Source organism: Manis javanica, chromosome 7 (assembly GCF_040802235.1).
Source record: "Manis javanica isolate MJ-LG chromosome 7, MJ_LKY, whole genome shotgun sequence".
NCBI classification, from domain to species: domain Eukaryota; kingdom Metazoa; phylum Chordata; class Mammalia; order Pholidota; family Manidae; genus Manis; species Manis javanica.
Genome location: NC_133162.1, coordinates 3,328,470 through 3,344,032, shown reverse-complemented (window position 1 = coordinate 3,344,032; position 15,563 = coordinate 3,328,470). Strand labels below are relative to the sequence as shown.

Below are 15,563 nucleotides of genomic sequence, written 5' to 3'. Positions count from 1 at the left end.
GAGTGCAAACAACCACCCAGGCAGGATATGAGCCAGTGGATACAAGAGCAAACAGGAGCAGGGCAACCCCCAAGAGGCACAAGGGGTCTTTTGGGGGAATAAGAAATGTCCTAAAATTAGATGGTAGTGGTGGGTGTACAATTCTCCAAATAAATCAACAAATGCATGAACTGGACACTCAGATGAGTGACTTTAATGCTGTGTAAGTTACGCCTCAAAACAGTCACCTAAAAAAGAAAGAGAGAGACCCTGAGCAGCCAGGCATGTTCTGTCACACCTACAGAAGGATAAACAGAAAGGCAGCGAGCCGGGTGTGGGAGCAGCGGGTGTCCGCTGGGGACGATCCCAGACCCATGCCAGCCGGAGAGGGACCAGCAGATCCCTGACTCAGTGACGACCTGGTATCTCTCAAGCTTTTCTTTCTCCATGTCAAGGCTGATGTGGACACCGACTGCTCAAATCCCTACATCCCTGGGGCAGGTCTCTATCCAGGCTGGCAATCTTCCAGCAAATTGTCCACGGTGAGAGACAGTGCCTCTCTCTTCTACTTCCCTTTCACATCCCCTAGGAGAACTAAATCAGGAAGGCAAGCCTTTGAGGGTCAGAGTACATAAGAATCCTAAAAGGGCGACTCATTACAATGTTTGCGATTATTTCAAATTTGAATTTTCATAATAACTCTTCATGGTTGTGTTGACCAGAGGGAAATTTTATTCCCAAATGTGCCCATGTCAAATTTGCCATTATCTTCCAGGAAAAAAAAATCAAATGGGAAGGCTTTTAAAAAGGGATAAAGTTTACTCTTTGGAAATTAGAAATGAATATTTATTATCAGATCTCTGTCTAGATTAAAACCTTTTATTTAACACCAGTTGAAAGTGTAAATTATTCAGATGTTTATATTTCAAGGACTTCTGTTCTCTAATGATTCCATTTTCTGGAGTGTATTAGTGGCAAGATAATGAAATGCCTCATCAGCTTGGAGTATTACGCAAACAATGAACTTCAACTTTTTCAACAATGAATAAAAAATAGAGTGGTCTCCACCAATTTATTTTGTTGGTTTAAGGTAATGTTCAGCTAACTTCTCAAAATGTAGCAATAAATAGAGGGCTGCCAACAGCAATGGAAATGTGTTCCAGTCTCCCATAGAAATGTGATAGGATCGTGGTAACAAATATACTGCTGTCATACAAATCACAATTTTTGGCAAGACCCATCTTTGCCAGAAGGGAGGAGAATTAGAAGAAAAAAAAAAAAAGCCAGCACAATATTTTCCATTTCTCCAGCCAGCAAAGATGAGCTCTGGTTGTTTGAATGACATTATACAATGGTTCGCTACATCCTTCTCTGCTGGGTAATTACTTAATGTTAGGAAATTTATCATTAATAACCATGATCCCTCATCTGTTTATAGCTTTAAGTTTACAAAACACTTCCACATGCTACCCCATTCAAGTGATATGCTCTTTCTGGAATACTGGTGGAATCTTTAGATGCCTAGAAATAAATGACACACACATTGAAATTCAAGAATGTTATAAAACAAATCTGCTTTCCAGAACTTTCCATGAGAATATTCTACAATTCCTTCAATAGAATATTGTCCAAACACATATGAATAACCTATGACATTTTATACATTCCTCTATTTAATAAACCCCTATTTCCATAGAAAGATAGTGAATATTTTTGTTACTCTACGCTTAACTCCTGACCTTGTGTAAGTGAAGGAATTCCTTCTTAGAACTACAGTAGGCATGTGGTTAAAGAGATAACACATAGCACCTAACTTCAATGCATTTACAATGTAACTGGGAAAACAAAATGTTCATAAAATGAAAACTAGCAAAACATGGCAATGAGTAGGGGACCCTGAGTGACGGAGTCCCCAGAAGAAACCCTCCCGGCCTGGATGAGTGGGAGGAGTCCTTTGGCAGCCAGGAGTGCAAACGCAGCTCAGAGGAAGTCAGGAGGGAAGGGGCCCTCCGTCTGGGGAGTGCAAGCTGCAGCCAGGGGCCCCCAGAGCAAGAAGGCACCAGGCACCTACGGGCAGGAGTGTGCGCCTCACACAGGAGGGCTGGGTAGCTTGAGCACAGGGGGTGGTAAGGAAGAAAGGTGTGGCCTACCCCCGGTTGGACTGAGGAGCCATGAATTGCAGGCTAGAGGTTTTATTTGATCTTGTAGGTTATCAGAAGGCCAAAACAAAGGGAAGCTTAATCTTTTTAAGCAATATTTTAGCAGGATTAAGCTGACAGTGATGCGTGAGATGAAATGAATGAGAAAGATGCTTGGTGGGGGAAACCCACTGCAACTAGCTTCTGCTCGTTTCAGCGGCGGGTGATGGAGACCTAGAACAGGTCGGGGGCAGGAAGGCGACGGGAGGCAGACAGGTGGGCGTGCTCTGCAAGGAGCGGCGAGGCTCCCACGGACGGGCCAGCAGGAGGCCAGGCGGGAAGGAGTGGCACTGGCTGTGGATCCCAAGCAGGTGACTGGGAAATAAATGACAGAGCTGCTGAAGGAAGCTGAGAGGCTGGCCCACTGGAAGGAGGTGAGGGGTTGGTGCTCCACGTGCTGAATTTAAAGTGACAGGGTGACATCCAGATGGAAATCCACAGCAGTTGAGAGACATGGGCACAGGCGGTTCTGTCGCTGAAGTATGTGCACAGAAGTGACAAGGAAACCTCAGTGCACACAAGAGCCCCCACGGGAAGGGCGCCGAGAGCAGTCCGAGGTCAGGTGGGCCTCAGCGAGGACAAGCAGGCCGTGAGAAAGGTGGAGAAGTGGGTGCATGGGTGGCACCAGGGCCACACAGGCCGAGGGTGACAGAGCCATGGGAGAAAAGGCATCCGGAGGTCTGTGGTTTGGAAGCTGCCTCCGGGCTGCCTCTGCCCCATCTGTTCTTTGCAGGGGAGCAGTTGTGGATGTCCATTTCTTGCCCCCAAACTGACCTTTTGACCCTTTAAATCAAATATGACATAATGTGTGGAATAAAATTTACCAGATTGAGATATTCTGCTGTCATTTCCTAGGTCTCATTAACATGCAGCTTTTCATCTAATAGGATATGCAAGGCATTCAGTGTCTTTCCTTTGACCTCCCATGAAATAAATTTAGCCTAACTAGCTCTACCCGGAAACATCTCTTTAATATGCAACAGAGTCTTTCAACTTGAAAAGGAAAATCGCCCTTCCAAATAGAGCCTTCTGTGCAAAGTGGCACTGCAGGGGCCGCCCGAACTGTGCAGGGACCCAGTGGGCCTGTACCTTGGACACGTGTGGTCAGAAGCCCGCCCACTTAGCCTCGGAAAACCCTGTGCCTCCAGGGCTCCCCTGACCCCAGCAGGTCCCCATTCCCTGCATGGACCAGACCACACTCACCGCACGATCCCTGCTGAGCCCTCAGCTTGCACATGGGGCCTTCCCCAGGCTGAGCATATCCTGTCTCTGCAGAGAGGGGCTGCCCTTGTCCCTCTACTCAGGCCACTCTGCTCCCCTCCCAGGGGTAACCACACCCCCTCAGCACTGGAATTCTCTCTGGCCAAGGAATCCAGGGATATCCAAACTCAGATGATTGATGATTTATCTGTTTCCTATGAAGCTCTGCTCACGGTCATCAGCTCTTTGAGTCTCAGGGATGGCCTGCTCCCCACCCCAGGCCCTTGCCTGCAGCTTGGACTCAGAAGAATCCCCAAGCAGTGTCCACAGCCTTCCTGGGGGCCCAGTCACTGGACTTCTGGAGCCACCACCGAGTTCATTGTCCACACGCACACACACACACACACACACACACACACACACACATACACACATGCATGCACACCACTCTCTATTTTGCCATTTTTCTTGGTTACTTCATGAATTTGCTGTAGTTCCCCAGATGGCCTATAATTTCTTTGCCTGCAAAGAGGGTGTTTTACACTTCACATCCAGAACCCAAGTGGGTCAGAGTGGGATGGAGGAGCCCTCCTGCATTAGGCCCGCTTTGCAGAGAAGACAGAACCAGACCAACGGCCCATGGCCAGACGGCAGTCACGAGGAGGCCAGCCTCTGCCTGGGCTCTGTCCCCCCGCACGGTATTCTCCGGCGTGGGGCAGCCAAGATGTGTCATTGGAAAACCGTTGTAAGGGAATTTGGAAATGACACGAGGAAGCCAAGAAGACAAAACCTTTTGATGATGTGTGGTTCACAGTGAAGGGATCATTATTTTTGGACAAGAACGATCTAAAGATATAACTGGGTCCATAGGGAATGGTCTTCCATTTCCTTACGCTGACCCTTTAAATTAATACTGGGGCCGTGCGCAGTGGTGGCTTGGGAAAGGGAGCAGGGGTCCTTTTCCGTGGACCTCTCCTCTGTTCTCATCTGTGTCGTGACCTGTGCTTCCCTCCCGGTTTCAGCTCTGCCTTGATGTTTCTCCCTATACAGAAACTCCCTTTGCTGTCTTCCTCCCAGCATGGCTCATGTCACATCCTGATTTTCTGAGAGCACCCGTGTTTTATATCCATTTTCCAGCACGATTATGAGTAGAGCCTTCTTTCATTCTCAGAAATGTCTGGTTTGGATAATAAATTAAAAAGTTACTACCTATAGCTCATGCAACCAAGAGTTAAATGTGTATCAGATTAGAAACTCACAGGAGATGTTGTTAGATGGGCCCCCCACCCTCTGCTGTGCTTCCCATGGGGCTGTCACATGACCAGAACTGCCCCACGGGCCGTCACATGACCGAAGCAGGGCCGGCTCACTCAAGCCCATAAATGCTCTGTGGAATGAAGCGAGGTCAAGTTGCCTTACAGGTAAAGGAGATGCCTCATCACAGAAAATGTGTTTCTCTGCCAGCTCTCTTCTCCACATCTCACCCTCACACATTTGCAGTTTTATACCATGACTCTCATCAGGCTGCTGTTTATACACTGGACTTACATTTTTGTTCATAACTTTGTGGATTCTTCCTTTCAAACTGCCTCCTTCACTTTCTCACAAGCTACTCCTGTAAAAAACATACCTTGGTACATATACACAATGGAATATTATTCAGCCATAAGAAGAAAACAAATCCTAACATTTGCAACAACATGGATGGAGCTAGAGGGTATTATGCTCAGTGAAATAAGCCAGGCGGAGAAAGACAAGTACCAAATGATTTCACTCATCTGTGGAGTATAAGAACAAAAGAAAACTGAAGGAACAAAACAGCAGCAGAATCACAGAACCCAAGAATGGACTAACAGTTACCAAAGGGAAAGGGACTGGGGAGGATGGGTGGGAAGGGAGGGAGAAGGGGGGGTAGAAAGGGGGCATTTCGATTAGCATGTATAATGTTGGGGGGGGCACGGGGAGGGCTGTGCAACACAGAGACAAGTAGTAAGTCTACAGCATCTTACTACGCTGATGGACAGTGACTGTAATGGGGTTTGTGGGGGGAACTTGATGAAGGGGGAAGCCTAGTAAACATAATGTTCCTTATGTACATTGTAGATTAATGATACAAAAAGAAACATACCTTGTTTTGGAAATGGGTTTGTCTACTCATTTATCAAATATTTATGATGCTCCAACTGAACTCCTTGTAAAGTGAGCCACGCACCAATAAATGAGATGGACAGGGCCCCTTCACTGCAGAAATCTGATTTGTGTTGATGGGTGGGTGTGTGGATATGGGGCAGTCGTTAAATGAGAGGAAATAGAGTGGGTTGAGTATTGATGGGCAGGATCTAGCAGAGAGGAGGGAGTTGGAAAAATAGAAAAGGGGATGGTCATGTGCTTGGGCCTCAAAGGCTTGATGGGAGGCATGCCCCCCACCCCACCCAGTGGACAGCAGGGCAGAACCCATCAAAGTCCCTCCCTGGGCTTTTCCATCCCAGAGGTGGTGGGGACGGACCACTGGCAGAGATGCCCTGCTCACACCACGGCAGTCAGCGGCTGCTCCTCAAACGCTTCTACCCTGAAGTATCTCTCTCACCTCAATAGCCGAACCTGTGGCTGGGAAGGAGAGCCTCCCAACCTTCCTCTGATGAAATGCAAGGGATGTGGCTACCCGGAGACACTCTCACTGCCAAGTATGGTTGGTCTCAATATTCTAGTGATTTTCACCTGCTCTCAACTCTTTGACTGCTCTGTAAATATCTGGAGTAATTTTATCTCTGACCAAGCCTGTTCTGATGGGCTACGTTGTTATTTGCATCACATTTTGCAAGAAGCCTCTTAACACATTATCTCATTTGATACACTAACTGAAGAAAAGCCTTGCGGGCTTCTGGCACCACCTCCGGTCTTGCTCTGATCCTTCCCATGTGGGCTTGTACTTGCCTGCCATGGGGTAAGAGTCAGGGCAGAAGAAAAATAAGCAGTGGCTGGTTTCTTCACATTTTGAAAATTTATTTTTCCTCCACCCACTTCATTCCAATGTGATCTATATTCATAAGCCCATGTAAATATATAAATAAAGTGCAGCGATTAGGGGAGTGGTTAGACCAGATGAGCACGGGGAAAATTTTGTTACCAAAGGGACAATCAGTCACAGTGGCTGGGCGGTCCGATCAGGGCTCTGGGGAGGGCACGGGAGGGGGGATGAGGGGAGGGTGTTTAACGTTGCTGCAAACATCTGTAGATGCAAAGCAGGCTTTCATTTCCAAGGATCTGTCACTGGCATTACAGTGAAACTAAACAAAAGTTATTTTTTTTTCTTTTTCTCTGCAGATTGGAAAACTATACCATTTTCTAGGTCCAAATGCACTTTGGATATTTGATGCTAATCTGTATCACAGTATGAATGATATTTCTATCAGTGAACAATGCAGAAACATGCACATATTGTGTTCTATGTCCAACACGTTTCTTTGGAATAGAAGAAAAACAGCATTCATGGTTCTGAGTGTGTCTTTTAATGTTTCTGAGCAAACAGTCACTCTTTTGATCCTGACTGTTCAGCTGAGCTGCAAAAAAAATCTGAATCTTCCTTAACGAGTAAGTCGCTTAGCATCTCTGTCACGGTGATGCTGGGTTTGTGGGTAGGTTAGGTGGCGCGGACTACTTCTGAACAGCTGATAGGACTTCATGTGCAGTCAGTTAAGGCCGCCCCCAAACTGATTGACTTTTGTTCATATGGTTTGTCATTAAAGAGGGGCAGCAGCATTGCAAGGAGTAGAATCAACTCTTCAGCTCTGTGAAGGCAGAGCCCACTTAACTGAACGCGCGTCTTGTCATCCTGGCTTACTCTTCTCCTCCTGGAAATAAACACATTTACTGTGCACAATAACTAAACCAACATTTTACCCTCATGCACACACTCGCTTTTCAATTTAGAAGAATCTTGAAAAACATGAAGCAGCAGGATTTTGGCATGCTCATCAGAATGCACATAAATAAATCTTTTTCAGCAAATCTCCAAGGGTTTTAGGCAAAACTTTGTGAATGCCAGAGCAGAGAGCTAAAAACAATTTTGGGTTTGTTTGTTGAGCCAAAAAAGTGGACATCACGTCCAAAGCACAATTTAAGACATTATTTTTTGTATCGAAGAGTTTAGTAATGTGGATTTCCAACTCAAGAATTTGTCTGCAGTTTCCCAGGCACATATTGCTTCCCCGAGTTTTTGACTCTTAACAAAGAAAGCCAAACAGAACGGGTTCTAGTGAATATTAACATTTCTGTGGCTGCTCCTTGACTAAAGAAGTGGGTCATGTATCTGAGTGCGCTGAAGTCAGGTTTTTCTCTAAAAATGATTCAAAACCATGAAAACAACTGCCATGGGCACAATTTTCTTTTCACCTCAAGTCCTCCCGACCTGTTGCATCCTGTTTACAGGAACGCACTTCATCATGGAGGACAGACAGTGCACATACTACCTGCTCAATAAATACTTGTTGAACAACAACAAAAAATAACAACCAGATAATTTGCACTTGCCAATGATTTTAATTGCCTTATCGAGGTATGATCAACACACACAAAGCTGTAAGTACTTAGTGTTTACAACCTGATTTGGAGATAATGATACTATATTGTACACTTAAAACTTTGCGAAGAGGGTAATCTTATGGGAAGTGTGCTTGCTTTTTACGATTAATCTATTTTTCCAGTTTGTAAGAAAAACACAAATGCGCTGAAAAGAAAATTTTTAATATGGAAAGAAAATAAAGGATATAGAAATCTTGAGTGTCCCCCAGCCCCTAAGGAGCCCTTGGCTTCCTCTGTCAAAGCTTACATGAACCTCCTTGCTGGGACCCCCTCTCCGACCAGCATCCCGGTTGCCTCTTCTGAAGCCTGCTCGTCTCGTTCTGCACAGAGGACAGATTCTGCTTGGATTCGCCTCCCATGCTTCACTGCCAAGTCCCAGGCAACAGGTACCGTGGTCACACCTGGAAGCTCTCTGCAAACGTCCGCCGAGGAAACAACCCCATTGTTCTGATTTTCCATGTGTATTGGCTAACTCCAGGTACAGCGGCACAAAGATGCCTGACAAATGCATTCAAACTCCTCCCTCTGTGCTTCTGGAACAACACAGGCATTCATACGAATACTTTAAAGTCACTGATGTTATTTCTAAATATCATGAAAGATTTCCATCACATATTTATGTAATGCACCTCATCCATATTTGTCCACTTAGGTCTTTATTTGAACATCTGGCTTTCTGCTGTGAGCCTCCCCATGGCTGGATGTGAGCCACTTTGAAACCTGGGAGCAATGCCTGATATTCTCTAATTACCTATTTTGCCTCAAATAGAAATAAAATTGAGTGTAAGAAAATTTGGCAATGACTCATTTTTGTGTACTTCTCTGATAATTCATTTTAGCCCAATTTCATCAGTTCTATTGAACTTACATCAAAGAAAGTTTTGATGGTTCATGGAGAAACACATCACACAACAAGTGGATTCATTTCAAATTCATTTCGGTCAGATCCAGTCTTAAGCACAGCGGGCAGGGCCCGGGAGCACCTGGCCCATGCGAGCACCCCTCTCAACCTTCTCTGGGACCCCTCTTGCTCTCTGCATGACGGCCTCACAAGCACACGGTCAGCTCCTTCCACGTGCATCCTGTCACCCACAGAACACTAGTCCACACTGCTTTTGGCCTGAATACCCCCCCATATCCAAACATTGCCTAGTTTAACTTAAATGACTTTAGATCTCAACTCAGGGGCCACAGGCTCTGACAGACTATGCTTTACACTCACTCCAGGTCACGTTCCTCTGTCACGCATTCTTGTGGAATCACTCATTTCTGTGATCTCATGGCACTTGCCTTTTGGCTTATAATCATGCATATATTACTGTGATCATTTACCCGACACCTATCAGCACCAATAGCCTTATGGCTTTGCGGGAGCAAGAAGATGACCGTTGTTGCCCACAAAGGCAGCACTCAGATATTTGTTGGATTAATGCATGATGAAGGAATCAATGGATAATCAATATATCTCATAACCTACTTTCTCACTCACCACAATAAATTTCATGCCTTCTCTTCTTTCCTCAAGCTCCATACATCTCTCACCCCATCCTCTCCCTCCCCTGATGAACTTATCATATGCTTCACAGAGAATACAGGAGCCAAACACACTCTGTCATCTTCTCACCGCCAAACCTGTTACCCAATATGCGTTTGCCCCACCTTTTCCTCAAAACAGATGGAACAAAGAGGAAAAAAATATAGCAAGTTGGCAGGCCTAAAAACAACCACATAAGAGTTGCATTAAATGTAAATGGACTAAAAACTCAAAAGACAGAGCAAATACTATAAAACTGGCATGAAAAAGCACCAAGACTCAACTCTATCATGTCTAGAATAGATGCACTACGAATATAAAGACAAAGAGCTGAAAGTAAAAATAGGAAAATAAAAGCCATACAAATGACCCTACCACATCAGGCAATATATTCTTTCCTGTTGTTACTTTTACGCATCAGCAAATAGTCTTTAAGAAAAGTAGTACTACCAGAGATTAAGGAGAACATTTCATGATGATAAAGGGGTCATCATATCAGGAAGACATAACAATTGTTAATGTGCATGCTCCCAATGATGGCACTTCAGAATGCATGAAACAAAAGCTCACAGAAAAAAAGAGGGAAACAGGCACATCAACAACCTCCTATCAGCAATCCATAGAACAACTGAACAAAACATCTGCAAGTAAACAGATCTCACATGTTCAGACTCTAGACTGCCATTTATGAACCGTATACCCAAAGGCAACGGAATTTTTTCAACTGTATATAGAATGTTCAACAAGATAGACCCATACTGGGGTATAAACAAGTCTCAATAAATATGAAAAGATGAAAATTATATGGAGTATGTTTCCCAGCCAAAACAGATTTAAATTCAAGATATATAACAGTAAGATATCTCTTAAAAGTCCCCAAATATTTAGAAATTGAACAGTATGCATCTACCTAACCTATGGACTAAGGAAGAAATCAAAGAGGAAGTCAAGAAAATCTCAAATTAAATAATGAAACTACAGTATATCAAATTTGTGGTGTATAGATAAAGCAGAAATAATAGAGAATTTTATACCTTTAAATGCTGATATCAGAAATATTTTTAAAAGGAGCTTAAAATCCAGGTTTCTATGTTAAAAAACTATACAAAGTCAAGGAAGCTAAAATTAAAATAAGTACATTTACTAAAATAAAATTCTAAAGAAATGAGCCAAAATCAATATACTGGAAAATATTAAAAAAGAATTAACAAAGTTAAAGGTTGGTTCTTTGAATAGATTAATGAAGTTGATAAACCCACCACAAGACTGATCAAGGAGAAAAAGAGAGAAAATAAGTTACACTTATTAGAAACAAAAGGAGCAGCACAATAAAAATCCCACAGACACACAAGGAATGAGAAGGAAATGGTATACAGAGCTTTCTTGCCAATACTGAAACTGATCCCAGATAAAATAGAAATTCTAAAGAGTCTATTTTAATCAAAGAAATTGAGTTCATACAAAAAAAACTCCCAAAAAGGTGTGGCGGTTAGGCAAAGACATTACAAAGTAAATTGTGGACCAATATCCCTCATTAATAAGGATGAAAAAGTCATGATAAAATTTTAGGAAGTTGAATATAATTACATAAATGAACATATTGTGACCTAATGGGGATTTTCCAAGAAAGGAAAGATTTGTTTGGCATTTGGAAATCAATTACATTATCATTAACCATATTAACAGACTAAAGAACAAGAATTATGATCATCTCAAGGATGCTAAAAAGCATTTGAAAAACTCCAACATATATTGTTAGTTTAAACTCTCAGCAAACAAAAAATGGGTGGGAACTTTCTCAATGTGAAAAAGGACACCGATGAAAAAGTTATGCCTAACATTATACTTAATGATGAAAGAGTATTTCCCAGCCAAGACTGGAATAACACAGAACGTCCACTCTTGTCAATTCTATTCAGTGTTTTATGGGATTTTCTAACCAGTGAAACCAGACAATAAAAAGAAATTAAAGTCATACATATTGGAAAGGAAGAAACAAAGTGGTTTATTCACAGATGACATAACCCTTTATGTAGAAGACCTCATTAAGTCTACCAATTAAAAAAAAGATAACAATTTCATTTAGCAAAGTTACAAGATCAATACATAAAAATCAGTTTTATGATATATATTGGTGACAAAGCATTGTAAATTGAAGGTATAAAATAGTATCACAATAGTATCAAAACATATGAAATACTGGGGGGAAAATTCAGCAAAAGATATATAAGACATGTACAAGAGATCTACTAATTGTTGTGGAAGAAAATTAACCTAAATAACAGGATAAATATACCATGTTCCTAGCTTAGAAATTTCAATATTGTTAATATGTCAATTGTCCCAAAATGCATCTTTAGATTCATTGCAAATTCCGATCAAAACCTCAGAATGCTTTTCTGTAGAAATTGACAAGACAACTCTAAAATTGATATGGAAAAAATGTAAAGGCCTTTATGTAGCCAAAGAACCTTTGGAAAAGAGGAATAGTCTTTTCAAAAAATAGTGCTAAAGCAATTTATTATCCATATGTAAAAATAAAAGAAACACTTTGATCCATATCTCTCATTACATATAAAAATTAACTCAAGATGGACAATAAACCTAAATAAAATACTAAAACTATAAAACCTCTAGGAAAAAAATAATAAAATCTTTCTGGCCTTTGGTTAGATAAAGATTTCTTCTATACAAACCCAAAAGCAAGATCCCTGGAAGAAAAAAAATGGATAAATCAGACTTCCCCAATATTAAAAAGGTTTGTCCTGTGAGAGATACTGTTCGGATGATGAAAACCCAAGCCGAATACTGGGAGAAAACATTTGCAAATGAAATATCTGATGATGGGCTTATTCATTATTGAAAATAAAAAGGGACTCTTAAAACTCAGTCATAAGAAAACAAACAACCCAATAAAAAAATTTTAACAGACACTTCACTAAGGAAAGCATAGAGGGGACAATTAAACACATTAAGAGATGTTCAATATCATTTGGTATTAGGAAAAATGTAAATTAAAGCCATGATGATTTACTTCCACACACCTACTAAACAGCTGAAAGACTGAGATTTCAAATGCTGGCAAGGTGACGGGGCGACCGGACTCTCACACACTGCTGATAGAAGGTAATGGTGCATCTGCGGAAAAGCAGTTTCTTCAAAAGATATTTACCATGTGGCTCAGTCATTCTACTTGTAGGTGCTGACTCAAAAGAAATGGAAATGAATGTCCACAGAAAGATTTCTGAATAAACGTTTATAACAGGCTTTCTTGGTGATAGCCAACCATTGGAAACAACCCAAATCAGCATGCGAGTGGATAAACAAACTGGTATATCTGTACTGTGGAGTTCTACTCAGCAATTTAAAGGGGCAAACCATTGATGTACATAACAATATACATGAATCTCAAAATAATTATGCTATGTGAGAGAAACCGACCAAAAAAAAAAAGGCACCTTTTATTTCATATACATAAATTTTAAGAAATGTAAACTAATGTATAGTGGCAGAAAGCAGATTGGTGGTTAAGCCTGAAATGGAGAAGGAATGTGTGGCATTCTGGTTGCAAGGAAAAAGAAATTACCAAGAGGTACATGAAACTTCTGGGAGTGATGGGTATGTTCATTATCTTGATTATAATGGTGGTTTCACACGGGTATATATATATATGTTAGAAGTTTTCTAATTTCAATACATGCAGTTTGATGTATGTCAATGTTACCTCCATAAAGTTATTTTTAATCCAGTACTGTTTCCATATTTTAGCAGCAGCAATTAGAAATTGAAATGCAAATATATAATTCCACTTATAATAGCTTAAATATAATATTTAAGAGTATGTTTAACAAAAGAGATGAAGAGCTTTCTACCTAAAACTCTAAAATTGAGCTGTAATATTTTAAGACCCAAATAATCAGAGAAACATACCATGTTCATGGATTAGAAGATGCAATATTATTAAGATATATATTCCCTGCAAATTCATTTGTAGAATCAAATAATTCTGTTCATATCCCTCATAGTCTTTGTTATAGAAATTGACAGGCTAATTCTAAAATTGATACAGAAATCCAAAGGGCCTAGAAAAGCCAAAACAATGTTGAAAAAGCTCAACCAAGGTGAGGACTTTACTATTTGAATTCTAGATTGACAGCAACCCAGACAGCATGATACTGGCACAAGAGTAAACAAGGACATCGAGGGAATAGAATGTAGAAATAGACCAATACTTACATGGTCAATAGATTTTTAATAAAGACACCAAACAATTCAGAAGGATATTCAATGCAGCTAATGGTGCTGGAATATGGAAAAAAGGTTAATCTATATAGATCAATGATCTATGAATCTTTATAGCTCTCAGATCTATAAAGCCTTTGAAAGAAAATATAGGAGAATACTGCTACAGCCCAGAGGCAAAGATTTATTAGAATCCAAAAAGCAATAGCCATGAAGAAAAAATGATGAATCAATCTTATCTAAGTTAAAAAGTGATGCTTATCAAAAAACACTATTAAAATGATTAGGCAACACAAATATTTACAAAACATTTGTCTGACAAGAGAGTCATAAACAAAAAATATGATGACTGCTACAACTCAATAATAGGAAGAAACAGCCCAACTAAATTGAAATATGGGCACAATAATAATTGAGCAGACATTTCACAAATGAAGTGATACAAATGATCAATAACCATACAAACCAGTGCTCACATCCCTAGTTGTTAGGGAAATGCAAATTAAGCACGAGGTGATATTACCACACACCTAGAATGGTGAAAATTCGTAAGATCAACAAAACCAAGTTTCAGCAAGGAGATGGAGCAACCTGAAGTTTCACGTGGTTTTGCATGAGGCATAAATTGGTACAACCACTTTAGAAAAGTTTTGGCTGTTTCATATAAAGTTAGACATACACCCACCCTGTATATTTATCCCACAGAAATTAATACATATATACCAAAAAAGTGAACAAGAATATTTAGAGCAACTTTACTCATAGTGACTGAAGCCCACAACAGCCCATTGTCTATCACTGAGACAGTGGAAAGACACAATGTGACAGAGGACGTTATGTAGCCATAGAAAGAAATGATTTCCTGATTCCCACAGGGCTGAGAAACCTCACAGATGCCATAATGAGTGAAAGGAGCTGGACACAGAAGAAGTCCCACCATGGGATTTCAGTTATAGAAAGTTCTAGAACAGACAAAACTAAAAAAAAAAAAAAAAAAGAAGCAGAAGAGCAGCATGTGTTGGGACAGGGAGAATGGCCGTGTCATAGGAATCAACTGGAAGAAGAGAAGGAAATGTTCTGTGTTGGGACAGGGATGTGAATGACATGGGTGGGCCTTTCAAAATTTTACAGTTAAATTATGTGCATTTCAATGTGTTTAAACATCAACTTTAAAAAGTTCTGTAGGATTCAGACATCACCAAGGTGGCTATGTGGGAGGCCCCAGCCTCCAACCTCCCCCATAGAATCTAAAAATGTCGAAGCCACAGAGTAGACTGCTGGTTGCCAGGGGCTGAAGGTGTGAGAAAAGGGGAGATGTCGGTCCAAGGGTCCACACTTTGAGTTACAAGATGAGTGACTTCCAGGGAGCTAACGCACAGCAGGCGATCACGGCTGATGACACTGCATTGTACAAGGCTAAGCTGCTCTGAGAGCAGACCATGAATGTTCTCGCCATAGCCACAGAGACCAATGGCAGTTATGTGAGGGAAGGGATGTGTGCACTGGCCTTGTTGTGGTAAACAGTTCGCAGTGCACGCATGTATCAAGCTGTCACATCGTACCTTCAGCTCACACAGTGCTGCATGCCAGTTACGTCTCGTGGAAGGTAGGGGGGCGGCCGACTGAACGCAAGGACAGTGGCAGAGTGGGCAGAGGTGTGAGACGGCCGAGAACAGCACGAGGCTCATCACGCTTGAAGCTGCGTGAAGCCCACTTCAACGTCTATTATGCTCTTCGGTTTACTTTACATGTATTTGGAATTTTCCATAATAAAAACAATTTTAATCTATTAGAAAAAAAACTAAGTTGGCTTTCAAAATAATTTCCTT

At 41.4% G+C, this 15,563-nt stretch overlaps 1 long non-coding RNA gene across 1 annotated transcript in view; it reads left to right on the top strand.

The window, feature by feature from the left end:
• The window catches only part of LOC140850326 (uncharacterized), a 33,819-nt gene extending 26,986 nt beyond the window's left edge, over window positions 1-6,833 (top strand). The window contains exon 3 of the long non-coding RNA XR_012132952.1: window positions 6,702-6,833. This is a non-coding gene — a long non-coding RNA (uncharacterized lncRNA). The remainder of the gene's footprint in view (window positions 1-6,701) is intronic.
• The last annotated feature ends 8,730 nt before the right edge of the window (window positions 6,834-15,563 follow it).